Source organism: Apaloderma vittatum, unplaced genomic scaffold, assembly GCF_000703405.1.
Source record: "Apaloderma vittatum isolate BGI_N311 unplaced genomic scaffold, ASM70340v1 scaffold3387, whole genome shotgun sequence".
NCBI lineage: Eukaryota > Metazoa > Chordata > Aves > Trogoniformes > Trogonidae > Apaloderma > Apaloderma vittatum.
The window spans coordinates 62,221-88,890 of NW_009724370.1; the positions used below are offsets into that span (position 1 = coordinate 62,221).

At 38.2% G+C, this 26,670-nt stretch overlaps 1 protein-coding gene across 1 annotated transcript in view; it reads left to right on the forward strand.

Annotated features, from left to right (window-relative positions):
* ME1 (malic enzyme 1, NADP(+)-dependent, cytosolic) overlaps positions 1–26,670 on the forward strand; it is a 135,489-nt gene that overhangs the window by 54,622 nt on the left and 54,197 nt on the right. The gene's annotated exons all lie outside the window — the stretch shown is intronic.

Below are 26,670 nucleotides of genomic sequence, written 5' to 3' on the forward strand. Positions count from 1 at the left end.
CCATCTGTGTTTTGACCCTACGTTGGGGCTCTACCTGCGTGTGCACAACCTCTGTTCTTCCTGCCCTGGTTCCTGTGCAAAAGAAACTTGGGCAAGGAGGTAGTATTAATCTCCATGCCTGAAGCACTATTCCTTCATATATTAATGTACGCTTCCCCATCTCCCCCACAGTTGGCTGACACTCCCTTGTTTGTAGTCTTGCTGTGGAAGTTGCTGATTTGGCTCTACCCTGTAATGTGTTTGGTCCTCTTCTGAGTATTACCTGTCAGATAAGACTTGATTCATTTTCACCTTCCTAACAGAATGGTTGAGGGCATTAGAAATTGCTCTGTGGGCCACGCTTTGAGAATCTAGCTTAATGCATTCCCGAACTCATCCTTCTTTAAAATGAACTAGAGTTCTTCATACTGAAAGAAATTTCCCATTGTCAAGCAGATTATTTCAGTAATGTTTGAAGGTCTGGTTGACATGCTCTCTTTACCTAAATATCTTTAAAACTCTATAATTTGGAGGAATTTTGAGCAATTTATGTTTGCTTGACCTTCTGAAAGATTATTTTGTTCGCAGCTAAATCTGTCATGGTCTACAATGCTGTCATTTTTTTCATGTTTAAAGTGGAGCACTTACAAATTATGATTCAAACTTTGTGTGGTTTACTTATGAATTATTATGGCTGTAGTGTGACATCTATTTTGATTATGATACTCATTTGCTAAGGTGGGGGGAAAAATGATTTAGTTAAGTCAAAATCAGGTCCATTTGCTCAATAACTTCCCGTGTTCCTAAATTAAAGTTTGTGTTTAGCAGCTCACAGACTCGGCACTTGCAGCTGATTCTGGTTTGATGGGTCTGACTGTTAAAGATGCAGGTCATGATGTGTGGGTCTTATTTTCCCTTGCCAGCTACTGTGGTGATCTAGCTGATTGTACCCTTCAGTTAAATGCTAGTTATTTTCTCCTTGTGGAAGTTTCTCTTATGTTTTCCTTCTTTTCACTTTTCTTCACCTTCTCTTGGCTGTTTCACAGAGGGAGTATTTGCTTTGCTAATCTTAGATGCATGTTTGGTCTGTTACATTTTAGGTTAGTCATATTTATTTTTGGTTATTGCCATGGTACTTCAGAGGAGTCTTTTTTATTTAGCACTCCCTAATCAGTTCTGAGAATGGGAGAAATTCTGGGGAAATCTGTTGTGTTTTCAGTACCAGAGTATTTATCTCCAAGGCATGCATAACCATGAACATAATAAAGCACAAGGCTGCCATGTATTTTTAAAAAGCCAAATTTAAAGATAGAATTTTAAGGTGATGACAAATACTTTCAAGTTGGAAAACTGTGTTAAATACTTATTTTAAATCATTTTCACCCTCATAATTCTCCAGAGAAGCCAAGTGCTAATACAAGGGAGAGCCAGGTTGCAGCAGCACTGCCTGGGAACCAGCAGGAGCAGGCAGCTGCACAGGGCGCTGCACTTTGCACAGGCTTTTCGTTGGCTTCCAGACGTGCAGATCATCTTGATTGATTGTTGAATCTTTAAAAATCTGAATTTTTATAAGATGATGCAGCATCATTTAGAGTGCTTGATGTTGAAATGTTGCCTTTAATGTTGTGAAGTGTAATAAAGAAAATGCTTTATAAAATAGCATGTCATATGAAGGTATAGTTTCATCAACTACAATACTTTCCTTTTATCAGCCTCCACTTCTGTTCACCCCCAAAATATTCTTCTTATGAAATAAAATTATTTATGAAATAGTCAGAATTTAAAAAAAAACCACAACAAAACCCCCACAACTTAAACCATGCATTACTAAAAGATTTTGGTACACTATCCAATGTGCTACCATGGCAGAATGGAACTAGTACAATGTGATTTTTCCCAGATGTGGGAAGGCATATGGAAAGTATCTGGATTTCTGTTGACATAAATCCAGTGAACAGCTTTTATTTATTTATGTCTGTATACGTTTATCTATTTATTTATTTATTAGTCTGCCAGCAGCTGCCCTCTCTGAAGGCAGGTGCTATAATTTCTCCGGACATTACCAGGTGTTTGTTGCTTTTGTGTTGGTGCAGTGATGTAGGGGATCAAGAATATTCTAAATGGAATTGTAAATGGAACATGAGACAAAATGGAGAGTTATCTACATCACTGAGGAACATAAATCAAACTGGAATTCACAAGTGTTTGTTAAGTTTATGCCATATGGATAAAGGGGTCATAAACATTTTATACACAGAAGTAACTTTTTCCAAATGACAAGTTGTTCTTAAGCATATATGTTTAGAGAGGAAACTCTGAGAGAAGGGATTGCTAAACAAGACTTTGGTAGCTGGGATCAATCCACTAAGGCTTCCTGTGTAACCAGATGAAGCAACTCTATCTTTTTATTTCAGTTCCTATTTCTTCCCTTCTTGCCTGTGGTGATGCAAAGCTATATCAGTGGAGAAGAGGTATTCATGTACAACAGTGAAGGGGTTATGAAAACACTTGAAGGGAAAATATGTACAGTGGAGAGGTAAAAAGCACCTTTTTAATAACAGGGATGTGAATTTCCTTGTCCGACGCAATAAGTAGATTTAAAGGGTCTGGAATTTTTTTCCTTATTTTGAAGAACACTTCATTTTCACAAGTCTGGTAAAGATAACTCCACGTTGAACATCTCCAAAAATATGCCAGAGTAGGGAAAATCAGCTTCCTACTAGCTTGCTTTCTGCTGCATTCCAAATGTAAGACATTGCACACTGGGGAGAGACAGTACTGACTTGCACCGCTGGTCTGTGAGCAGATAGGAAACTTCTAGAAAATGGAAAGAATGTAGTGTAATTCCCATAGGTTATTTCCTTGGCCACGTAATGCAACCCCAAAGAGTTTGGTGGAATTAATATTCTGTTATGGGCTTGTGAAGTGTAAAAGCAACCTATATCACTGAAATTATCTTTTGGTGCTTGTAAGATGGTGAGTTTTCAGTTTCACTTGAAGATGCAGATAGTAGTGGTGGACCCTTGAAAGTAATATCATATGTCATTTATGTTATTTTCCGTAATCATGTTTTAATTAAATCCTTCCACACTCATTTTATATGCTTTGCATTTCTCAAGTTTGTGAGCTATAAACTAAGCTGCTGACAATTGTAATTCAGTATGTTCAATCCTAAATTACCATGATGTAGTCATTATTCCTCATTTGCCTGATTACATTATTCACAGATGGTAGCATGGTTTCGTTTCACGTCGTGTGTTACTTTAAACCAATGTTTTATGGCAAGTAACTTTGAGAGCAACTGTAAAACTAATATATCCACAAATTAAAGATAAACAAATATTTTAATGGATCATGTTTTCATTTAGTAGATTACATTAGAATGTAATTCAAATTATGAGTAACTTAATTCAAACAGCCCTTACTTTTGACAAGAGAATATACTGGCAAGAATTCAACATAAAAGGTGCTTATAGATGTGCATCGTTAAGGAAGTGTTTGGACCACACAACGGTTCCAACAGTATGCTAAGTCACAGATTATGCATATGAGAACATCAGGGCCTGTATCCTCTTTTGCACTGTAGTCATGCAAGGACAAGACTTAAATCATGCCCATACGTTACCATATTGTTCGTTAAAGTGACTGTCAGAAAGCATGGAAGAAGAAATACTGCTGCAACAACTCCCTCCTATGGCAGACTAGAGGAAGAACTTTCTGTTTAGAGATTTTGTCCCTCGCTGGGACTTAGGCCCTTTGAGGCAGTTTTTCAAGTCTATATTTACCTGCTCCTTCCACCATTCAGTGAACATCACCTTCCTAGTAGGGTAGGAGAAAGGTAGGTTGGTTGGCAGAAGCCCCCATACACTGCCTTGACTACAGTTGCAATTGCTCTTTGAACCTACCCTTAATTCCTTCCTGTTTTTACCTCTAGGGTTCATTTCCAGTCATCGGTGGGTTTGTGTTCTTCCTGAAACTGCTTAGTTCCAGGACTCAAACTTCCTTGCCCACCTAGACTCACAGGTGGACTTTGCTTTTATACTGACAAGATAAAATGATTCAGCAAGATCCATAGGTTATTTGCCTATTAAAAAAGGTCCTCAAACTCAAAACCACTTTGATTCTAAACCAGAGACTATTGCTTTAGATAGTGGAGAGTGTTGTGGAAGAAGAAAATTCATACAGATTTATAAGCAGGGTTTATTTTTTATCCTAGTTCAAGCAGCGGTGATAGTTTGCCTGAGAAAAATCTTCAAACTGTGATTAACTATGTGACTATTAACACTTGCAACATTTAAATTCTCAACAGATGATGCCACATCTAGGAAGTTCATTGAGGAGCCCTGAACCCTTCCCCAGGCTGTGGTGCTTAGTGGGGTCCCCTGCCTGGAATTGTCCTCACCTTCCAGTGTAGTGGAAAAAGAGAAGTAACTTAGCTGTAGTATGTTTTTTGAGATGGAATGCTTGTGTGCACATCTGCTGCTCCTTCGGCTGCCAGATCCAGGGGATTCTGAGAAAGAGGAAAGAAGACTGGGTAGGAGGCATCTACTTCCATATATTCTATTAGGCAAGGGAGAGCAGGTCAATTAGTTCACCCCCAGTATGAATATCCTCATAAGCAATACATCACAGGAAGAACATAGGCAAGCAGTCTTTCTTTTTGTAATTTGCTGCCTTGTGCTCCTCTTTTTCCATTTCCTGTTAGTTCATTTTGTGGTTTAATTATCTCTTATTGCTGAAAACATTACAAATACGTGCTTTACAAACTTTTCAGGCACAGTAAGTGGCATAAGGAAAGGCAAATCTGTCAGTGAAGCAAAATCATAGCAGGATAGACAGACCCTACTCACATCAAGGTTCAAGAGTCCTGTTATTGTTTGTAATGTGAGACCTTAGAGAAATTCTTAGCAAAGATCAGCAAAGAAGCCTTGAAGAAATAAAACCTCATTCATCCTTTAAAGAAAACAAAAAGTAATGAAATCCTCAAACACAGCACTGCTGGGAAAAGCTATTGTTTTGTTTTTGTGGGACAAGATAGAGTGAGTAGGGGAATATTTTTAGTATTTTTAATATGCCTCATACAAAAACTGATTCTGAAGCTCAGAATTGCATGTATCCGCGTTCTAATAATGCTTAGCTATGTCCCAGACTTGCTGCAGTCATTCAAAACCCAACAAGTGAAGAACACACTGTTCTCAGGCTTTTCTTCTCCAAACTATTTTAAGAAATGATTTTTTCAAATGGAAAAGGCCTGGGTAGTCTCAGCTACTTTCCTCTTTTACAGCTCCAGCAAATGGTGGGCAGGGTTCTCAACAGAAGTTAGCTGGTGCAACTGTGTTGTAAATGAAGTGAATGCTGATTTATTTGAATAATTTGTGTAAGTGTAATATTTTAACAAGGTTTATATTGTTGCTGCAGAAGTATAGTAGTTTTCCAGGCTGTCAGAAGCAGCAGTTTCTTAATTTACTTTTTCCCTTTGGAAAATCTAATAAAGTAAAATATCAAATTTTTGGCTGCAGTTCACATCAGAATGTAATAAGATATCTGTCCCTCTTATCCCAGCTCTGTTTTTCTCCCATTATAAGCTGAGAATTATTTCTACCTAGATTTCAACTCTCAGGAACACTTTCACTCACTGCTCAGTGCTTCACCGCCTCCCGGTCCTTTAGGGCTACCAGACAGTGACACTGTCCTGCTTTACTCAGAGTATCCCATCTGAACTACACCTGCTGCCTCCTGAGGTTCCTGATGCAGGGCAGTGGATTAGCCCATGCCTGTGGGTGTCTCTGCTGCAGCTCACGGGCTGGGGCTGCAGGATGCCAACAGCAGCAGGACTTTGGTAGCCTGAGACTTGCTGGTAAAATAAAGCCCTGCTGCAGGAGGGCAGAAGGCAGTGAGTCCAGAGGAGGGCCACAAAGATGATCAAGGGGATCGGAGTATCTTCTCTGTGAGGACAGTCTGAGAGAGTTGTTCAGCCTGGAGAAGAGAAGGGTCTGGGGAGACCTTATAGCGGCTTTTCAGTACCTGAAGGGGGCCTGCAGGAGAGAAGGGAAGGGACACTTTATCAGGGAATGTAGTGGTAGGCTGAGGGTTGATGTCTTTAAATTGAGAGACAGTACATGTATATTAGATATGAGGAAGAAATTCTTTTCTGTAAGGGTGATGAGACACTGGCACAGGTTGCCCAGAGAAGTTGTGGCTGCCCCTTCCCTGGAAGAGTTCAAGCCCAGGCTTTGAGCAATCTGGTCTGGTGGAAGATGTCCCTGCTCATGGAAGGGAGGTTGGAACTAGATGATCTTTAAGGTCCCTTCCAACCCAAAGCATTCTCAATTCTGTGATTCCATGATACTGCTGAAGCCAGAGTCGGTGGTATTCTCCTGAACTGACCGAAATGTCTTACCCTGCCCAAACCCATCCTGCCCTGTAGGAGAGGGCCTGGACCAACCAATGGCCATAGTCATCTCCTATCTAGGAACGACTTAGATCACTCTTTTCCCTTTACCCTCTGAGGCATATGTGCCAGTTACAGTAATATTTTAACATAGGGCTAGTTGACCACCCTGGATAGATGATCTAGATCAAACAGTTGGTAGTTACTGTTACAGAGTAAGTATCACAAGGGAAGGAAGGAACTTGGATATTGCAATCCTACCCAGACTTCTGAGACTGCAGATCTTTTTTTCCATTGTGCTTCACGATAGAAAAATGTTTCAGGCAATGCAGTTTCTGTAATGTGAAACGTTGATGTCAGGGCCTAAGTCAGTTCTCCTTTTAAAGGAAACATCATTTATCAGATAAAATGCAAACCATAGACCTCAAAATATTTAAGAGGTTATAGGGGATATAATGGAGTTGTTGCTGCAGACCCAGGCCTTGGTGGGGCTACAGCGGTTTAGTTCAGCACAACTGATCCACTGCTCAGGATGCTGCATGACTTGATCAGATCCAGAATGTGCAAGAGCTTCCCAATGAGTTTAGTGGGACCTAAAAAACACCACCACCCATGTGTCAGTTGTTGTGTGGAGCAATGCAATTGTGGCCTGCATCGTAAGAGTAATTCCCTTGATTTATGTCTGCTATGGATTATAAACATTGTTGGTACCCAGTTGCCTACAATTATAAATGCTTAGTAAATATCACTGACATAACCTATTCATCATTTGGGTGTTACTGACTTGTTTTGCCATTGCCTGATTTAGCAATAAAACAAAAGTTTTCAGTTATTAACACATCACTTTGTTCAATTATTTGTCTGGTCTAACCTAAAAATTTAGTAATTCATATACATGATGGAGAATTTTGAACAAGTGTGTGTGTGACAGAGGGAGGTTATTAGAGGTGGCAGATTATACGCTCTGAGTGATTGCATCTTCAGAGTCTCTGCTCAATCGCCTCTAATTCTGGAAAAGAATGCTGGAAAACTGTAAATCAGCAGGCATAATTTTGAAAATATAATTTTTATATAATCTAGGTTATTACGTACTTTCTGGAGTTTATTTTAAAATTTACACAGAGAAATGTAAATTTTTATAGTTATCTAAAAATGATGCCTTATTGCTTGTCCCTGGAATAGTAACAGTCCAACATAGGCTTTGCCAGAAAGACTGTCTTGCTTGGTTTGTTCCTAGTAGAGAGTCATAGAATCGTAGAATCATAGGAACATAAAGATTGGAGAGGACCTTAAGATCATCAAGTCCAACCTACAGCCCTACACCACCCTAACACTAAACCATCTCCTGAAGTACCACATCCAGTCGTTTTTTAAACACGTCCAGGGATGGTGACTCCACCATCTCTGATAGCTGTGATGTAGTTTGTGATATCTTCTCAGTTCCTTTGCTGTTTTACTGAGTAACCCTGCATCTGTGCTGATGAAATAAATATAATCATGGCCTGCTGTTGACATTAGTGGTGGACAACACCAGTGACCCTAAAAGACTCATGATGCAAAAGGGGAAAAAAAGTATTGTAACACTGTAATTGATTTCATATCAATATGTTATCCACAGTTTTTAAAACCTTTTTGACATGGGTTAGGGAGCTGTAACTGGAGACAAGGACCTTTTTTACAAACATCTTGCATCCCAGCTATACTGATCTGGGGCAGGAGACAAAGTCCTTGGGTATCAGACATGTTCCTGAGGAACTTTATCCCAGGCAAGTGTCTGCAGCAGGAGGCAACACTGAGGGGAACTTACTCTGTCCTCAAGACATGGGCAGCCCCAACTCAGCACAGACCTTTTCCTCACCCATTTCTTTCCTGAGGCTCACAAAACCAGATGATCATGCTTTTCATAATGGTATGCTTTTAGATTTCAGATGCGACTGTGGTATCAGTGGATCACTTGTCTCAGATTACATATTCTATAGATGTTCATATCAAAATATTTGTTTCAATCTAAGCTGCGTTTGTTACCTTACCCATCAGGGCTCACTGTCTGGTATGTCAGACACTTGCAAATTGCTGTATAACTGTAATTTTATTCTGTTTTTCACCATATTTGTACCCTTTCTAAACAAGATCTTGCATGAGAGAGTGGATACATTGCTGTCGATAGCATTCAGTGGATCACCTAGAACCTAACTCAGCCGTTTTAGATATTTTCATAGCTGAGTATCAAAAGCTTTTTCTTGTAAGCATTGTCATCACTTCATTAATAATTGATAATGACATTAGACAAACAACTTTACTCTGGGAGTAGACACACTACAGTATTCCCAGAGTTTTTTTAATCCATGCTCCTTGAGATTGTTGTGAAACAGAGCACTCATTAGAATCTGAGTCTCAAAGCCATATTTTTGTACAGTCTTCACAGGAAATTGTGACGGAAATTTCAGTGGCTTCCCTACAGTAGTAATCCATATGTCCTTATGCAGCAATATAGCCTACTGGAGTGTGGACATATGGCACTTCTGAAAATCAGGATACTTCTTTTTTGGTGTTTAACTGTGTATTTAAATGATGACTTGTAAAATGCAAGTATTAAACTGAATCCTGAGATTATGCCCATATTAGTCTTTCAGCCGTACAAACCGTGTGATATGAACTGTCTGGAGGGATTTAGGACTAGAATCCAAAAGCATGTGGGAACTGAGTTCTGGAGTTGTATACATTATCAGTGTCAGAAAGTATGACCTATTTAAAAATAGAGTACCTTAAATGAAGTATCTTCTGTGTCAAGAACATCCTACCAATAGACTTTATCTGTGTCTTTTTGGTGTAATAAATACATCCAGAGTCTGTCACTGCATTCTCCATCAGTCTGGCATCTATAGTCCTTACAGCTGTTGCAGAGTAAAATTTTTCCACTTTTCTCCATGGGAACTAGAGCATTATATGACAAATTGTATTTAGAAGTCCTCTTGGGCACAATCCAGTTGCCTCAACATTGTGGTCCAGCGTCATACCCTATCTGGCCTCCACCTGCTGGTCCAGGTACCTTAGCTGTCCCACACATCCTCACTCATATCTCCAACCTCTGCGCAGGTGCTGTGGATGCCCTGGAGTGTTTCAGGTGGCACTAGATTCTTGTGTTTGAACATCTGTATCGAGCCTCCATGTCTCTCTGTATCTCTAGGTGCTTGAAGGCTTTCAGTCACCATCTCTGAGTGACTTTCCTAGTGTTGCACAGGAAGACTGTATAATGAATAGAGGAGAGCCTAAATATCCTGTGGGCTAGCCTTCCACCTATACAGCTATCCCTGACCAACACCCCACGTGGGTGTAGTTCTGGTAAAATTAGAGGTTGCATGCAAAGTTGACACTTGACTTGTTTTGAATGCTTAGAACTGCATCTCTCCTTTTAATACTATATCGTTTAATTCTCTATCGTTTCATGCCAATATGGCATATTGAAAGCTTGCTTAGTTGAAGGGAGCCAAAGACTGCTTTTTTTTTTTTAATTGAAAGATAGTGCAAATGATTTATTTTACTGAATCATTGTCTATTTAATATAGAAGTAAGGATCAGTATAAACAGTATTTGGTATCTGCAGAATTTTTGACACTTTTTGGAAATTCCAGATACACATCTTATTTCTGCATTAGCAATCACTAGTGTTTATACACCACTGTAAAAAATATTAGCCTGGAAATGGCTGAAAAATGCAATACGACACTTCAGACCTACTACCATATGTAAGTGCAGTTAACCAGCACTTCATTGACACCCACAGTGGTGCCAGTGTTAATGACATCTGAATAAATCGTGTAATCTGTTTAGCTAATGTGTTTGCTTGATTACAACATTACAAAAGTTCTTTTCAATTTTACAAGTGAGTTTATTTGAATAACTGTATTTCTGGAGTTCCAAGGGAGGCTGATTGTGTCCTCAGAAGCAGACAACAGTTATCTGGTAGGTCATCTTTATATAACTGGGTGTGTACATGAGAGAAAAAAGGAACACGCTTGGAAAAATAGACTGGAGTTTCAGTGATTGAAAGATCTTTTTCTTCCAATCCCTCACTCTTTTAGATCTTGCTAATATTTAACAAGAAGAATTTCTACTGCTCTTCCTGCATTGGCTCTTGCAGAAGGAAATTCTTTACTGTTTTATCTGCAGTACAGCATTACTTTGGTACTTCTCCTTCTAAAAATGGGATTTAGCTTAGTGCAAAACCAGAAAGTTAGCTGTTTCAAACATTATACTTTGGAAACAACAAAAGAAGTATCAGTTAATTGGCTAACTTTATTTCAGAATTTAGTAAATTTTACTTTCAAAGTTAATCCTTCATCTACTTCCTGATCTGTAGCAAGCCTAAATGGCTACTGGAAAGAGAATACTTGAAGAGTTTGCTAAAAAGGTACTATCCAGATATTAATAAAAAAGGAGTTAAATACTGCTAGAAGCAATTAAACCTTCTTTCTAGAATCATAGAATCATTGAAGATACTACTTCTGCAAATATTTAGTTAAATGACACTATAAAATGTATTATAATTGCTTTGTGATTAGTACCTACTGCCATAAGTAAATTCCTTCTTTTTTTTTCTTTTTTTTTTTCAAAAGACCTTAATGGAATAGATATTTGGAATCATTGCTCTTGCTTGGGATAGAGCTCTGATCTAGAAAACATGCACAGGAGTTATTTTTCCTTTTACAAAACATATGAATAGGACCAAGCTTATTTGTGACTGTTAGACTGAAATGTTGTTATGATAGTTATTAATAAATCAGAAGAGTCTGCAAAGCTGAAAGCATATTGATAAAAAATGCAGGAAAAATAGTGCTCTTTTAATAAACCATTGGCTGCCACATATAATTAAACTTGTATTAATTTTAAGTTCTTTATAAGCTTTGAAAATTTTCAGCCAGCTTTTTTTTTTTTTCCCCCCTAGATGTCATCTGGGTTTATGGTTCCCTTTGTGGTGCAAGTCTCTGAAATACTTTAGTCCTCACAGTAATAATCTCATGTCTCACATGCTTTAAGGAACTACGAGAATCTTCAAATTTAGCAATAAGATTGAAGTCCACTTGCTTACATACACTTGAGTCCCGGACCATTGCAATTAATGGATTTTTAATTTTTTTTTTTTTTTAATTTACCTTCTTTCAGTAGATACAGAACAGAAAGCCTGCCTTCTTAGAGGTTTTACATATGTTAGCCCTGGAGTCATCTGAAAACCTAATGAGCCCATTTCTCTAGCCAGACATAATGGTCCAGACATTTAGAGATCTTTTTACAGTACTGAGTTTTTATTAAAAAGGCTTTTATTAATCTTTTCTTCTGAAAAATTGATGATAATCTGAGCATGTGTTTGACTTCTGGAATACTTCAGCTGTGAGACTGAAGGGATTATGATGAATTTATCCTGGAAAAAAAGCTAGTTAAATCATTGATTCTTCACATTTATACCAGCTGATTTAAGAATGTTGTAACAGTTACAAAGAAGTGCTCTATTAAATTAGTTAATGATTCTAAATTTGTGTAAAAAAAGTGATGTTTCAGCTTAAGCCAGACTACACAGTGTTAGGGTTTGTTTTCTTTTCTTCACCAGAACAGTATAAAAGCTGTAAATTATGTATGGAAAATATTGTCAAAGAACAGTATTTTTGGGATAAGAGAACCGAGTGCAGCTGGTTTGGTATATTTTCCAAATTAGATTTCAAAATGGGAACCAGCTGCTCCACTGTTTCTCTTAGCTAAAATGCCAGTATAAGCTGGTTGTTGCACGATGGCCATTTCCGAAATAACATACGTGAGGAACAGTGGGTACGATCCTGATGTCAGATTCAGTTGCAAAGCATCCTCACCTGGGTGCAGCCTCACCTTCCAATGGGCAAGCCCTTATCTTAAAGACATTTGTGTGACTTGTTTGCCAAAAAAATAATTAAAAAACCGATTTAGGAAGGAACTGTGGTGCATACCATCTGCCATGCATTTTCAACAAGTTTTCTACCCTAATTAATCAGTTAGTATTTGATTGCATTAGCAGACACCACCTCCTGAGCAGGAGGCTCTTTGGACATGAGAACTGGCGCCACTTCAGTTTTGTCCCAGATGCCGCCTTCTTCGAGCTCTGCGGGCAGGTTGTGCTTTAGTGATGGTCTTTGGCACAAGAAGGAAAACTGGGATGGAGGCGGGAAGAGGCGACTTACATGGCTCTCTTGTTGTTATTGGTAATCTGTTGGGAGTGTGGGATATGTGTTTTTTTAAATAAGACTTGCCTTTTCAGCAGAGGTGCTGACAAACAATTTAAGAAATCTAGATTGGACCATTCATAGAAGTCACACACAGTGAACGGTGCATTCTTAAGGCCTTTGATTTAGAGTTGGGGCCCGTTTGTTTGGTCTAAATGCAATTTTTGTGTTTAATAAGTATCACAATGTTTTTGTAGGGCTAAATATTAGTTCTTTTTTCCCCTTAATATTGAACACAATCTTTAATAAATTGGGAAATTTTAAAAGGTAGATTTGATCAACATCAAAATATGCTGCAGCATTTCTTATTTGTTTTCTTTAAAAAAATATATTGAATATTATGGGGACATATTAAATTTTGTACATGAAGAATAGTAAATTTACAGCATATATAAAAGAGGTTTACTTAGAATAATTTTGAGTTTGCCCAGTCTGTACAAAACCCTATTTTGACTTTTACCTAGACTTCCAAGAGACTTCTTTCTTCTTTTTTTTCCCCTCCCCACAGGAAAGAAATTGACATATTTTGTCCTCGAAATACATTCAACAATATTCCTGTTACAGTGACTTCATAAAAAAAACCCTGCTGTTTGCAGTAATAACGCTTACGCTGGTTTTGGCCAAATATTTTAAGGCAGTCTCAGAAAGAAAAAAGTGCCCATTACTTCAGGAATCTTTTAACACTGAAAAGAGCAAAGCTGATAAAGAGTAAGTATTTTTATAAGAAAGCAGTTTCACGTTATTGGACAGGGAAGTGCAAATCTAGTGGTAGCTCGGAGGAAGCTCTTACATGTGATGGCATTTTCAGTCCTGCGAGGGAAACTCAGATCTCCATAGAGTAACAGCCTAAATGTAGAATGAGTTTAAAAAAAAGTGATGTATGATAAATAAAATGCCTTGGGTATTTAAGTTACTCAACTCAGTTAAAACATACTTTTGTATGTTTTACATGAGTATGACATATCGTGTCACGCTTTTCTGAAAACAGTCTCCTATGGCCTAACTGAACTCAAGGTGCCTTCTGCAAATATTCAGCATTGGTGGAAAACCTCTTCCTGCACAGGACTTGTAGTAGCCAGCGTTCTGCTTCTCTGGGATTTTGTTATCTTAAAACCTACCAGAATAGCAGAGTTTGTAATTGCGGCCATTGGTATAAAAGCATGTTATAGAGAAAACTTGAGAGCAGAAGACAAGGAAATGGCTGTGTTTCCTAGGTCTCAAGTATCTGCACAACATATTTTTGTTTCAGAATTAGGTGCAAAACCAGGTTTTTCTATTCTGTGCTTGGGGGCAGGAGGTCAGACGGTTGGGAACAAGGAGCTAAGGTGCACTTAAACAGTTGAAAAGGTAACTGGGGCTACAGTGTTTTCTCGGTTGAGGCTTGTTGGCAGCAGATTTAGTTTAAGGAGCAGAGGCAATGTCAAATATCTACTTCACAGAACATGGGACAAAAAGATTCTTGAAAAAGAACATAGTCTGTGCTCCAAAGAAAATGACTAAACTAGTTTCAGCTTCAGCAAGTAGTGCTAAACTGTTTTACATACAAGTTTCTGAATGTTTTCTCATTTTTGTCACGTTGCCTTCTTTCTTTGTCAGAAATCCTGCTGTGGTTGGAAATAAAAGGGAAAATCCACCGAAGTTACTTTTTTGGCTGATGAACTTAGCAATATTGCTCATGGGGCTGGGGATTTTAAGTAACGTTCTGTGCTTTGGTATTCAAGTCACTGAAATTATTGTTCTCATATAGGCTTATGTAATTTAACTGCACTGATAGAAACCAAGCAAGGTGATAAATAGGTAATTAGTGTTTGAGGAAAATTCTAAACAAATGCCCAGTTCTATAAGTTACAACTGAAAAATAAAAAATTAACGTTATTTAAACCTCTCAGGCTTTTTAGTTGTTTTCCGTTGCATTTCCTCTCCTGGCTTACACAAGTGACTTTGGAGCTGTTGAATCATTGTAAGAGAAGTGGCCAGGGTTAACTTCTGCTTTGTTACAAATAAAAAAAGTGGTTTTTTGCAGAAGACATCAAACTCCACTCCTGTGTCCAATTTTAGAAGTCAAATATGGATGTATAGCCCAAAGAACCTGAGTGGTCGGTGTATGTACAAACAGTAGGAAATACCTCCTTTGGATAAGAATCGCAAGAATGGAAAGCAATTCCTTTTTATTGTAACTGCTGTCATTAAAAAGGAAATGCTCTTAATTTTAGGCAATATTTTGTAGTACAATGTTATGAAAATAGAAGGGACTGACTTTTGGGCTAAGTAGGAAGCAGAAAACAAGTGCTAGCATGCTACTCACTTGTCAGTTATATGGCAAGGCAGTGCTATGTCCTAATCTTGACATTTTGAGCAATGCTGATGGTACCAAAATAAACCTGACTTGGATTGCTTTATTGTTAAAGCATTGTAAAATGTTACGCAGTTTGTAGTAGTCATAAACTTAGCTACCATCCATGCTAGGAACACTCTTCATTTACAGCGCCTAACACTTGGATTCAGATTGTGCCTGTGGTTGAAGACTTAGTTTAAATATCACATTTAGAGGAACCTATGTTCCTAAGGAACACAGCTTAATGTGTTGGGTAACTAAATCCAGCTTTTTGCTGCTCAGAAGTGTCACTTTGAGACTCTTAACACAGTCAATGACTGTCATATCCAGAAGGAGGGTGTAATAGGATAGGGTCCTCTGCTGGGAAAAAACCCTTCCTTCTGTATGCTTTGTTCTTATGTGTACTGTGCGAGAAAACCACCAGTGGGTTATACTTTTTTTGCTCTTAAAAGATAGCTGAGATCCCTGACTGTAGGGACCCCTGTGAGTGAGCTACAGCACTGCTAAATGACTGCAACTTCTGTCACATCAGTGCTGCAGAATAAGAATAGTGAAGGCTTCCAAAAAAAAAAAAAAATTGAAGGAATTGCCAGATACTGTGGATCCAAGCATCCTGATCGAGCAGCTGATTGCAGATTGACCAGTTTTATATTTCTCCTTCTAATATGGTATAGACCTTAGATTTTGAGTGTCATGACGCAATTATTTGTGGTCTACTTGAATTTTTCCTTCCCTGGGAGGGTAGAGGCTGTTAAAGACAATAACCTTGTCTGGTGTGATGTGGCTTGGATGTTCTTTGCTTAACACAGCAGCAGTCTAGCTCACTGGTAAATAAGAAAATGAACCCTCATGCTATCTGCAGCAGACCATCTACTGCAGCTGGTTAGCACAAAATGTGTGCAGCTCTGTAGTCTGAGCAGTGCCTGAGCTTTAAATTGGTGTGGAAATCAGACCTGAGCATTCTGAAATGCTTGCTTGCATGGGACAGTCTGCAGCTTTTCATTGACTCCTTCATTCCACGTTTTTTTTTTGTCTGTTTGTATTTCTGGGTTTGGTATCTCATCCTGTTGCCTTTTATTCCTGATTGACTTTTGTAAGATCCAACTATCCTTCCCCCTTTTGCTGCCCAATTCTGTCTGGAGAGATTTGTTCAATCCTAATCCTACCTGTGTTCTTGCCCATTTTTTTTCTTATCTATAATCATCTCTAATCCTTCTATGTCACAACTGTTCCCTCCTTCATATCCTTCTGGATTGTTGTGTCATGATTCCGAGTCTGAGGTTTTCTAAAAGTATTTATTTTGTTATTTAATTGCTTCATTTCATGATCTCCTAAATTCTGCTGTCTCTGTCATGCTCATGCTGGCTGTGGTATATCCCACAACCATGGTTCCTTGGCTGGCTCTGTCATAGCACAGCACAGGTCCCACTCTTCCCAGTGTCCTAATAAGGGATAAAGCAACAACTACTACTTTTCAGCTTCTTTACTACTTCCTTTCTATCACTGTCTTCAATAAAAATATGAAAAGAATGTCATGTTGTAACTAAATTATGTTCACTCTCAAACTAGTTGGCTTGAATATTCAGTCTCAGGAAGGGCACAGGATGGGTTTTTTTGCTTTGGACCCATAGCCCTTGAACACCACCTTCTTCTGCCACCATCCAGCATGGTGGGGCATCGGCTCCTTTTCTCAGCCTTCAGAGTATAAATATTAACTAGTTTTTGTAAGTGGTTTTTTTATAGAACATTGAAACATCTGAGATTTTGCTTCTTAAGCTTTGTCCCAAATGGGATGTAAATGAAGTATTTAGTAACCTTGCTAAGTAGTAAGGACTCAGCATGATATTATCGTTATAGTCTCATTTTAGAGTGATTAATACATTGTATGTAAGAAAGAGGAGACAGAGTTTCTTTCCACAAACATCTGTTTAGGATTTAAACTCTGCAAAACATCCAAAAAAAAGATATTGTGGTGAATACTGACTTAGGACTTTTGCCACGTATCCTACTGTCCCAAGGACCATTCCCAAGGACTACTATTAATTTTGCTAGTATGATTCCAAGTCTGTCATGCTTAGTTTTAAAATATTTGTAGTCACGTACTCTACTACTGAACAAAATTAAAAAGGGAAAACCTGGGGAGCATTTCTGTAGCGCATATGTAATATTATTTGAACATTGATGCTGCAATATGAAATCATGTTCAAAAGCATGTGGTCATTGTCAGAGAGTTGTGCTGTAAATATGAATGTGTTTGAGAAAGTCAGGTTTGCTCCACATGCTGTTTTTCTTCTTTCTGTATATGTAGCTGCTTCTTCTCAGTGAAAGTTCTCACCTGTTTTCCATGTAACAGCCATCTGGTGTTAAGGGCTGGGATGCAGCCCCCTTTTTCACAGCTTGCTAGGTTCTTCCCAATTACGTTTGCTCTGGTCAAGTAATGACATGCAGAACTAATGTGTTGAAAGGGATCCAGCTAAATGTTAAATTTTGTGCACCCTTGCCTCTGCACTAATATGCTTCTTTCTCTTCCCTAGCTGTCCCTTGGGACCAAAGAGAAATACATTATGTCAGTGTTTAAGAGGCTTTTGGACAACACCTTTTACAATATGCCATGACTTCTGGTCAGCCCCGAGGTGGTCAGTTAAACTAGATGATTGTTGTAGGTCCCTTGCACCCAGAACTATTCTCTTCTCTGTGAGCTTTACCTTTGTTGAGAGAAGTATGTATTTTTTACTTTATATGGTGCAACATGGTGAGGAGTTGTTCTCAGTGTTAGCGTACACATGGATTTTATAATGTTTGTAGCGTTGCAGTCTGAAATGTTTTCAGACATCAGGTATGGTCCGGATAGTCCTGGTTAGGATATAGCCTGTACTTGTAGGAGGACAAGTTGGCTGTCTCTTGGCACAAAGACAAGGCTGTCCCCTAGAGCAAGGCTAACTAGATAAATGTTCAAATTTGTATCAAGCAAGCACTCAAGAATATCAGGAAAAATATGAGATTCCAGCATCCAAACCCACTTTGATCTATTAAGAAGTTCTTTACAGTGCTTTGAAACTACAGAAAGGGCAGTAGAGGTTTTCTTAGACTAGAGATAAAAGCTGAGAGCTAATGATAGGATTTTTGTAGGGCAGAGTGAAAGCCACAGTGTCATTCTTCATCACAGAGGTGAGATTCTTTTGGAGCTCAGGTCATGGTGTTACTGTTCATGACTTCAGATGACATCTAGAATTTTTGCTTGACTTGAGCCAAGCTTTGAAAAACTTTAGTTGCTGAGCGCTGCACTTAAGGGCGCTACTCTGGGCATGTTTGCCTAGTGCATGCTGGCTTTTGTGATTTCTCTCTTGATGCTTGAAGGGTAAGAAACAACATCTGGAAGTTGGCAAAGGGAGTTTTAGAGGTGTTATTTGTAGTATTTCTCTGTGTGGAGATTGTTAGTCTTTATACTAATCAGCAGCTTGTATCAGCTAGCGATTGTACGCTGGCTCTAAGTGCATAAGCTCGGTTCTATTCACTGGGTTTGAATGGTGCAACTATTTTCATAGCACTGTCCATGCTCCCAAGCAGGAAGGTCATGGAGGAATCCCTAGAGGCAGTCTCTTCTCACTCTTCTGGGTTTTTATCTCAGTAATAATATTTATGAATTTGCAAAAACTTCATGCACTTTGTTTTTTTGTGGGGTTTTGTTTATGTTTTGGTCCTTTTTTTTTAGTTTTCTTTTCAATAGCTCAACCAAAGGGAAAGAAATTGAAAATACTTTGGAAACATATATAATTTAAATATTTAGAGATGGGTGGGGACTTGATTATTTAGCTGAATTTTGACAAGATTTGAAGCACTAGCTTTCTACATTGAATGCCAGGAAATTTAGACATTTTAAAAGATACATGTGTGTGTATATATATATGAATTTATAAAACAATAATAAACCCAGAAGTATAAAACTGGCTCTAGTCCTAGTTTTTCAGTTAAAAATAATAGTACTGAAGATATTGAATGGAATCTCAAGGCATTAAAACTGTTTTACCAGATCATTGCTAGATGCTTTTCTTATTTAGTAGACTTTAAACATTTCCAAGAGCACGTTTTTCGCATCTCTAGGGAAGAAACTTTGCAGACAACTACAGTTATTGTACATCTTTCCTGGCCTTCTTGAGGGAAGTGCGGGGAGGAAAACAGTGTAATGGATATATGTTTCCTGACTGAAAGTCCATCTCAGTGTCAATGTCTTTTGAGCATTGGATGAGAAACTGAAAAAATTCAACTAAACCCCAGCCTGATTACAGTAGCTAGTGGCTTGATCCAGATGACCTAGCTTCCTAAATCATATAGGGGAGGGATGTAAAATTAGGAGAAACTTTCTTGTGCTAGCATGGTGAAATAGTGAGTTTACAGAACTAATCTCAGTTCACCGTCTGATGCTAATTTTTGTTTTGTTCAGTTTATTATTGTCTGTCAGAGCCCTGAGACAAATGAAAACAAAAATAAATTGGCTAGGTTTCTATGCAAGAGGAAATCATTCTGAATTCTGGAGGAATTGTGAAGGACGATGTTCAGTAGTGGTGAGATCCCCTACTGACCGCAGTTTTCGTGTTTGGTGGTCATCCTTTCACTAAGTGGTTGGGGTCAGATGGCAGTTTTCCCAAAGTTTGTGAAAAATACATTTTGCAGCCTATCATATTAATTCATGTAAATGACATAAATCATATTTTTTGCAGTTTGCTGTGGCTCATAAAAATGAATTATGAAAATAGAAGGTACTTTAACAGAAGGATAGATGGACAGTGATATTCTGACCATTTGCTCCTATCGGAGCTTCCCTTTTAATCTGTTAAATGAAATATTGCTATTGCAGCCAAATACACAGTTTCAAAGTGTAATACTTATTCTCCTATGCCATTCTTTCTTTGTAGTCAGTGTCCTCTTTTCTAGCTTCTTGAAGCAGAAGCAATGGTCTCTTCATTAACTTCTGCATTGCTTGAGCACATGATCAAATGTGATACATGAAACAGTTTTGTTTTCTTTATTAGCACTGGGTAGAGACATGTGCTATTTACGTTTTTAATTTAATGTACAGACGATCTTGCCAGTATGCACAAATATCATGATGTAATCACTCTGTCCCTACTGAAGCCTACCAGCAAATAAAAATATTAAAGTTTTAGCTCTGTCTTTAACTTACAAAGATATGGAATTTGGAGACTTAGAGACTAAAAGGAAGTGTAGATGCCAAGCTCTAAGCTATCTCAAAATAAAAAAATAATCAGTAAGTAATTTTTCATTAAGGAGGCCCAGATGAGCTTCTTTGGTAGTACGTCACAGTTTACGTACGATGAACAGCATTTGATGGCATAATTCAGATTATATTCAGTGAGTTATGGGTCATATGCACCCACTGAACTGCAAACAGCAAGTGAGGGATGGATTCTGGAGGCCACCTCAGATGCCACAATGAATGTTTAATGTGCACATTTAAATATCTGTCTGATACTGTCCAATTTGGAAGCATTATTTAATATATTAACTCACATTTCTTCATAAGACTTCTTCCCATGTAAACATTCATTCCAGTAATGGTTATATGTGCATATGTGTGTTTTCTCATGCATAACTGGAAGAAAAAACATTGTAGCATCTTCCATGTACTTCCTCCCTCCATTTCTGCAAAAATAAGTATTTTGAGGGGTTATCCAGTGTTGCTGCTGAAGATGAGGTAGAATGAGCAGGTTCACTCAATTACAGGGACCCATTAGGGTGCTGAGTCACACAGTGCTTTTGTGGGTGTTCTATTTTTGCTGTTTTCCTTACATATAATGGGTTGATAGCCTTTAAAAAGACCACATGTATTAGTAGAATGATGCAAAAAATAGCTTTCGGACAGGTACTTGAAAGGAACAGTTAAAAAATATTATTATTGAATAAGCATAATTAACCAACCTTTTACTTTCATTTTCTTTACTATGGGCTTGATTACAAGGTGTAGATGTTGCATAGGAGTACTTTACTATATTTTTTCCCACATTCACTTTTTTTTTTTCCCCTGCAAAACGTATTAAATACCTTTTCCTTACTTCAGAAGTTAAGTTTCTTTGATTTCTTCTGTGTTTCACGATGCTGCTTTTTGGGATGCAAGGTGGCCTTAGGAGTCTGGAGAATCCAACTATAGTTTTGTGAATGAGTAACCATAACGAAGAGTAAATTGTATTAACTGGCGTTCTTAAACTGCTTAAGTATCACCAATGTCAGTAGGTGCTACACTGTTCTGCATATAAAGCACTCAAATAATGACTACTTAAATAGACAATTAAATCTCATTATGGATGTGAACATTTCAATACTGACCAGGACAGCAAAGAACAGAGGTCATATTGCTGGCTAGTGAAAAAGAATACTAAGTAATCTAAAAAGGCAGATGGATCTCTCTTCAATAAATCACGAACAGGGGACTTAAACTTACTAATGTAACCAAGATGTATGTTTTTAGGCAAAATATCCTGAACACACCTGTTAAACAGTTCTCTAAAGTGGAATACATGTGGATTAATAATTTTGAATAATTAATAATAGAATTTACCAGTAATCACAAGTAACAGAAAGGGTTTTGCTTCAAACACCAAAAATAAGAAGATCTGGGATTAGTATAAATTTCTTTCCTTCATGAACCTCCCCAGTCTTTCCATATAGCCTGGAGGTCTAGTTTCAGAAGTACTGTGCATCTTCAGTGGTGATTGAATCCAGTAAGAATTCCAGCAGTTCATCTCCAGAAAAACAACTTACTGCGACTAGAATATATACAAAGCTTTTTTTTTTGTTGGATTATTATTCAGAAATTCAAGGAATACGTGAGCTACATGCAAAAAGGCTAATAATATAGGTAGAGTTTAGAAAGCAAATAAAAGATATTATTTTTAACTATTTGGTACATCTTTTTTTCTCGGTACACTGAAGTTGGTATCTGAGGCAGCTAATTTGAAGAGTACATGTATTCTGCAGAGTCTATATGCTACAGTCAAATCCAAGAATTCCAGTGTAGATGTATCCTTAGTTTCTGAACAGCCTGAAATACAATCAGTTAAAAACTGCATCTATTGATATGCTGCCTCTATAATCTAAAATAACATGTTAAACATCAATTCTTTACCTTACTCTGTACCAGAAATTGGGAGACCATATGATACACATCAGAGGTTCCCTGAGGAAGCCCTAAATAATACTGTGGAAAGGATAGATAGCATTTGGCTTAGCAAAGGATTATAAACAGTCCTGAGGAGTGTGCAGCCACTTCCTTTTCTCACCTAGTCCTCAATTATAAAAGCTATAATTTTATACATTTCTCTTTTTAGATCACTGATATAATCCCCAGGATCTTGAATATTTGAGGAGACCATGAGGAGGAGCAATCTAAAACTTACAACGACCTGTTTAAAATCTTAAAATAGAGTTAGAACACTTCTGGGACCTTTATTTAATCTCCAATTAACCTTTTTTCCAGTCATTGTTAATAAATATTTGGATATAAATTTATCAGTGAGACAGTTTGGACTGAAAAGTTCAAACTTGCTTCAAAGGCAATTTTTATGAAAATTCAATTCATTATGATAAAATGCAACCATAGCCACCAGCACAGGCTCCAATAATATGTCCAGTGTAGGTCAGCTGAAAGCATTGCCAGTTTTTCAATGTGAAATACAATGTTCATGCTTTCCCCTTCTCTCCAGGGATTTCAGAAAGCTCCTATTTCTGCAGTGAAAGCAAGAGCAGCTATTATTTCTTTATGATGACTCTGGAAAATACATTAGTCTTATAAGTATACCATTTTATTGAGCTTGAGTATTCCACTCCTATGGCAAAGTTTATAAACATTCCTCCAATTTTTCCCAAGTATAAAACCAGTTAGGGGAGATCTTGAAGTTAATACGTGAAGTCTTGACTTCATTTAAATATTAATAGCTGCACCAAATTTTGTAGTATTAAGGAGACATGAAAAGGGGTTTTATTAGTCTTTGAAGGTTTGCTCTTTGTGTGGAGCTTTGACCATTGTGACGTATATAAAGCATATTAGTAAAGTTGTAGAAAAATGAGTTTAGTTGGTAGTAATAAAATGTGATTTTCTGGCTAATATTTTCAAAATATTTTCAAAATAATTAGTTACTTTGAAAAAGTATTATCTCGGTTTTGTTTCCTTTCTTAGATTTAAACATGTAATGCTGAATTTCATCGGTACAAAGGTTTTTTTAAGAATTTGTGATATAATTCTGGTGTAATTTTCCTTGGTCATTGATCTAAGAGTGTGAGTGTTTTCCCAGTGAACTCCTCCTTTCCTGGTCCAGAAGAACCAGAGTTGTCTATCACATGTGAATCATAGAATCATAGAAGCATAGAATCATAGAATGGCCGAAGCTTGAAGGGACCTCAGAGACCATTTTAATCCAGCCTCTCTGCCGCCAGGGACGCCACCTCTCGACTAGATCAGGCTACATATGGGGACTGAATGGGAAACTGGAGAACAACCAAGCAGTTGCAACCCAGTTTTGTAATGTCTATGTGGTTGGTCAGAATGCCACGTGTGCTAAGGGAGATGCAGAATGCTTGGTATTTGAGTGAGAAGTGCTTCAGTTGTAGGCCAACAGTCACAAGTCCAGGAGAAATCTGTGTAAAGCCTGTGAAGCCTTTCTATACTTCTATTACTTTCTGTTTTCTTCTGAAAGTTAATGACTTACATTAGCTTGCTGGTGCTAGCTGCTGCAGATTAATTAACTTGGGTTGCTGTTTCACGTGCAGAGCTGATTGGAAAACCTTTTTATTAATATAAAATGGTAATCTTCTGGCATGACCTGAAAGTTCCTGCTGCATTTATCTTTAAAGAATCTCTAATCCTTTTACATTAAGACATAGCATAGAAGCTGTAAACCAGATTCTCAGTGTTTTCTATCACCACAGAAAGAGGGAAGGATGCCATTTGAGGAGGTCACCGTTCCCAGGAATTAAAGAGTTTGGCTGAATGCATACTTATGTTCATTTTTATAAAGTTTTCTAGTTCAGAGTGTTTTCTATATGATGTGCACTGGTAGTGTTATCTATTTTTACAGCTGTTTAATTTCTGCTGAATAGCATTGAGCTAGAAAATTAAATTGCACTAGCAATGCTACTCCAACAGAATGTACCCAACTTCAGCAAGGGAAGTCACAGTGCTCTTCAAGTAGCTGGGATGTGTAAGATAAATCTGGTGTATTTCCCTGGGCATAGTCCTTCTCTCTGCTTATCTTTTATTAGAAAAGATTTCAAAACATTTATAGTCTTGTATAGTTGTGTATTACAGTGATTTCTGGCCTTCATGGTACACACCTGGTTTCCTTTCAGGTGGTCCAAATGCAGCTGCCAAGTTTTTCTTCCTCTCCTGCACTTTCTTCACTGTTTTTAGATAATGTCCTCATTGGCTGCACATTGTTCTACTACACCGAAATAGGTTTTTCTCTGGACAGGCTGCATCAATGGGCTGAGGCCAACGTTATGAAGTTCAACAAGAACAAGTGCAGGGTCTTGTTGGGGGAGGAGTGGCTGGAGAGCGGCCCAGCAGAGTGCTGGGTGACAACCAGTTGAACATGAACCAGCAGTGTGCCCAGGTGGCCAAGAAGGCCAATGGCATCTTGGCTTGTATCAGGAACAGTGTGGCCAGCAGGAGCAGGGATGTGATTCTGCCCCTGTGCTCAGCCCTGGTGAGGCCTCCCCTCGAGCCCTGTGTGCAGGGCTGGGCCCCTCACTGCAAGAAAGACACTGAGGGGCTGGAGCGGGTCCAGAGGAGAGCAACGAGGCTGGGGAAGGGGCTGGAGGGAAAGTCCTGTGAGGAGAGGCTGAGGGAGCTGGGGGTGTTTAGCCTGGAGAAGAGGAGACTTAGGGGGGACCTTATCACTCTCTACAACTGCCTGAAGGGAGGTTGTAGTCAGGTGGGGGTCAGGCTCTTCTCCCGGGCAACCAGTGACAGGACGAGGGGGCATGGCCTGAAACTGTGTCAGTGAAGGTTTAGGTTGGATCTCAGGAAGCCCTTCCTCATGGAGAGGGTGCTCAGGCACTGGGATGCACTGCCCAGGGAAGTGGTGGAGTCACCGTCCCTGGAAGTGTTTAAGTTGAGGCTGGATGTGGCACTTAGTGCCGTAGTCTGGCCGATGTGATGGTGTTGGGTCATAGGCTGGACTTGATGATCTCAGAGGTCTTTTCCAGCCACAACAATTCCATGATTCTGTTCTGCACAGCTTTATTGCAACCTCTGTCTCATCTCTGCTTTAGTTACACTGCTGTTCTACCCACCACATCGTTGTGGGGTGTTTTTTTTTTCTTAAAAGGAAATTTATTTTTTAATCTGGAACGTGGAATGCTGTAGTATCTGCAGCATGGCTCTTTTTTTTCCTTCTTTCAGATTGCTGTTCAAAATCTATCTTTTGTAAGTCCTTTCAACCATCACATAGAGTGCTGAGTGTGTCGACATAGTTGAATCTTTGGAATTGCATGTTATTTAAGCATTCTTCTAGCCATGTTCAGTGTAGTGCAAGTTTAGAAAGCCAGAAAACATTTTTGTAAACTAGTTCAGCCTTCTGCATAAAATTTGTTTTGGTAAGTAATTCTTCAGATTTAGACATCAGAAAAGGTCAGAGGGCAATATCACTTGTTTTAGTATACCAAATATAAAGGTGAGATTACTCCATTTGTATTTGATAATCCCTTATCTGTACAGTGCTTATTTGTATTAAACTTTTTGACTGTGATGTTTGCTGAGCAGTGCTGTATGTTCATTACTTATAGGTACCTTTGAAATACATCTTTCCAAAATAGAGTTCTTCACTCTGATCCTTGCTTTATGAATTTACATTTGGCCACGTAGAAATAAATATATTTCTGTCTTTGTCCAGTTTACAGGATAGCATCTTGTTTTATAATTTATGGCAACCTCAATCTTTGTATCATGTATAAATTACTTTATTAGTAATGATTTCATTTTTTCCCATGTTGTTATAAATATTCAATAGTATCATGTCTTAGGCATTAATTCTTACAGGGCTCACCAGAGGGATAAATGCTATTTTCTTTTTTCTTATTTTTTTTCCTGTCCATCTCCTTTTATTTAGTTGCCCCTGGATCTGTCTTCCTGTGATACTTAGATTGTATGTGATGGAGAGCCGTGGATTTAGCCATATAGTTTATTTGTCTGAATAATCTTAAGAATTCAAATAGAGTGGAATGATAAAAATATAAAATGCTTAAGATATACTGCCAAAAAACTTCCTAGAGCCTACTTTGATAGTGTTGTTTGAAAAAAGACAAAAAAGAAATTGAATTTGGATGTCATTTGGGCCTGTTTCTGACACAAGATTTAGACTACTGAGGGGCTGTGGCACGCTAATCTACTGTTTTCCAGAGTAATGCTATCCTTAAAGATAGTGAGATTGACTTCAGGCAGTTTTAAGTGTCAAGGTTATTTATTCGTATGTGAAAAACCTCTGACTAGGATGATGGCAGAAACCTCATCATCACAGTATGAATACGAAGAATTTTAAAATCACACAGAATAAGTTCAGATTTTGTCTGGGCAGGCTTCTTTTTCTAATGCAGTGCTGAGCCTAGAATACGTAAGCTATTTTGATAGCAATGTAGCACAGCTTCCATGCTTGTTTCTTTCTCCTTTGAGTCAGAAAACCTCTAAAGTTCCTTCACTCATGGACGTA